Source organism: Otolemur garnettii, unplaced genomic scaffold (genome assembly GCF_000181295.1).
Source record: "Otolemur garnettii isolate 467f Iridium unplaced genomic scaffold, OtoGar3 scaffold00022, whole genome shotgun sequence".
Lineage (NCBI taxonomy): Eukaryota > Metazoa > Chordata > Mammalia > Primates > Galagidae > Otolemur > Otolemur garnettii.
In genome coordinates, this window is record NW_003852417.1 from 16,811,089 (window position 1) to 16,814,402 (window position 3,314).

General features: G+C 36.8%; 1 protein-coding gene across 3 annotated transcripts in view; it reads right to left on the reverse strand.

Annotated features, from left to right (window-relative positions):
* The window catches only part of ASXL2 (additional sex combs like 2, transcriptional regulator), a 140,329-nt gene that overhangs the window by 73,091 nt on the left and 63,924 nt on the right, over window positions 1–3,314 (reverse strand). The window lies entirely within an intron of this gene.

A 3,314-nucleotide genomic window follows, 5' to 3' on the forward strand; every position in this document is an offset into this window, starting at 1 on the left:
TGGCTCAGTGGGTAGGGCACCAGCCCCATATACCAAGGGTGGCGGTTTTGAACCCGGCCCCTGCCAAACTACAACCAAAAAATAGCTGGGCATTCTAGCAGGTGCCTATAGTCCCAGCTACTTGGGAGGCTGAGGCAAGAGAATCACCTAAGCCCAGGAGTTGGAGGTTGCTGTGAGCTGTGACGCCAGGGCACTCTAACCAGGGCAATAAAGTGAGACTCTTTCTCAAAAAAAGAAAAAAAAAAAAAAAACAGAAAAATTAGCCTGGTGTGGTGGTAGGTGCCTACAGCCCCAGCTACTTGGAAGGCTGAGACAGGAGGATTGCTTAAACCCAGGAGTCTGAGGTTGCAGTGAGCTACAATGATGCCAAACGTACTCTACCTGGGACAACAGACCAATAATCTGTCTCAAAAAAGAGAGGATAAATGAAGAAATGCACCAAAATAAACAATTCAGAAATAAAATGTCTTTAGGGGAAAAAAGTGATATACATTGCAACTAGGTAATAAATGAGAAATATAAATGTTTTCCTTTTTTTAACTTTCATTTTAAAAGCAATAAAACTGCAAAATTATTCTATTTTCTTTGCCTTCAATTTTAAAGATCATTTAGGAATTAATACTCTCTATGGCGGGCAGCGCCCATAGCTCAGTGGGTAGGGCATCAGCCACATACATGCAGGCAGGCAGATTCAAATTCAGTTCAAGCCAGCTAAAATCAACAATAACAACTGCAACAAAAAAATAGCCAGGTGTTGTAGTCCCAGCTACTTGGGAGGCTGAGGCAAGAGAATTGCTTAAGGCCAAGAGTTTTGAGGTTGCTGAGAACTGTGACACCATGGCACTCTACCAAGGGTGACATAGGGAGACTCCATCTCAAAAAAAAAAAAAATACTCTCTATAGTGAAGAAACTAAAGTCTAGCCACTTAATGGTTATTCTACTTATAGAGTTTCAGGATATTTTATTTAGTGTACATTTTCTCCATTATTGATTGGAGGGAATATCTGGGTTATTTTTTAAAATATTAAAGTAAATACTCAAAAAAAAAAAAACATGGATAAACTATCAAAACAAAAAAAACTAATGAAAGACATGAGGTTCTTTTTCAGAATCACTTCCTTCATCACAGAGCATGCTATTAAAAAACAAAAGCTAGGACAGCAGGTAAGAAAGAAAACTACATACAGACCAAAGTGAAGGACTTCTACTTCAAGAGAAAAGACACATTGAATTGTAAGGTATTTGCTGACCAAGTACAAGAAGACACATTCAAAAAGAGTTCCAAATGCCCACAAAAACCAAGAATGGGGATACCTCTACATAACATTCAAATAAGATCAAGAGGCAAGCAAAGATGAAGAAGGTGAGAAAACCAGTGGTTTTAGAATGAATATATTTAGACCATATCACCAACATTTTTAATCATTTAAATTATATGGTAATGATCTCTAGGGGGGAAAGTAGCCTTTCACTAATATTAATATAAATATAAAAGCATTTTTAGCATTTTGGTAACTTGAACGTTTTTCATATCAAAGTATATTTTCAAATAGAATTTCAAAGGCTTTGCAAACCTATGACAGAATGGCTTACATGCTAAAATCTACCTTTAATCTATGTATATCTGACAAATGATTCATTATGTCTCAAAATTGTTGAGCTACTAAGCAGCTAAAGCTTTTCCAAATGCTGTTCTTAGATTAAACTATGACTTCTCTTAAAGCAATAAAATTTATAGCAGAAGAACCTAAAGAATAAGAATCTAGGCTTGGCACCTGTGGCTCAAGTGGCTAAGGCGCCAGCCACATACACCTAAGGTGGTGGATTCGAATCCAGCCTGGGCCCACCAAACAACAATGAAGGCTGCAACCAATAAAAATAGCCGGGCATTGTGGACGGTGCCTGTGGTCCCAGCTACTTGGGAGGCTGAGGCAGGAGACTTGCTTGAGCCCAGGAGATGGAGGTTGCTGTGAGCTGTGATGCCACGGCACCCTACCCAGGGGAACAGCTTGAGGCTCTGTTTCAAAAAAAAAAAAAAAAAAAAAAATTTTTTTTCAGATAACAATTTTTGAAGCATGAAAATACTTCAAAAGCACCTAAAAATTCTCTTTAAGCAAATGAAATATAAAAAATAGAAGCAAAGGGGTGGCGCCTGTGGCTCAAAGTAGTAGGATGCCAGCCCCATATGCTGGAGGTAGCAGTTTCAAATCCAGCCATGGCCAAAAAAAACTGCGAAAAGAAAGAAAAAATATGTATATATGCAAAGAAACAGAAGTTAGGAAAAGAATCAAGTAGAACATAAAAATTAAAAACGTATTAATAAACTTAAAAATTGTCAAATGAGATCAATGGTAGGGTAGAATCAGTGACCTTAAAGACAGATTAATAAAATTCACCCAAATTTTATTTGAGTAAAAAATAAAATAAAGAGAAAATAACTAAAAAAATTAACAGAACCTTAGGAAATTGTGAGATAATAACAAAAGGTCAACATTTACATTAGAGTTCCAGAAGAAAGGAAAAAAGAGAATAGAAAGAACATTCAAAGAATAGCTGAAAACTTCTCTTACGTAGTTAAAGAAAAACCTACAGATTCACAAAACTGAGGGACCCTAAATAGGATAAATCTAAATAAGCCCACACCTGTATACATCATAATTAAACTTCTGAAAACTTAAGTAAGCCCAAACAAAAAGTTCAGAAAGGAGTCAGAGAAAAACAATCACTACGTATAAGAGAACACCAATTCAAATGACAGCACATTTCTCCTCTAAAACCACAGAGGCCAGAAGGAAGTGGCATACCATTTTACAGGTATGAATGAAAAGAACTGTCAACTGTGAATTCTGTATCTGAAGAATCAGCTACAAAGTAAAACTAAAAGAATGTGTCACTAGTAAACCTACTCTTAAAGAATGACTAAACAATTCTTCAATAGAAAGAAAATGAAGTAAATGAGAGGGAATCTTAAAACATTAAAGAAAAAGAACAGGAATAGGTAGGTACAATAGACTATTCTCCAATTTTATAAATCATATTTGATGATTAGAACAAAAATCATACAGAGACAGTTCACTGAAAAGTGGTTAAAATGATACCAGAAGACTGTGAGAAATCACATTTATATATCATAATACACAAAGACATATAAAGAAAATACACTACTGGCTCAGCACCTGTGGCTCAAGTGGCTAAGGCACCAGCCACATACACCTAAGGTGACGGGTTTGAATCCAGCCCAGGCTCACCAAACAACAATAATGGCTGCAACCAAAAAAATAGCTGGGCGTTGTGGCGGGCGCCTGTGGCCCAG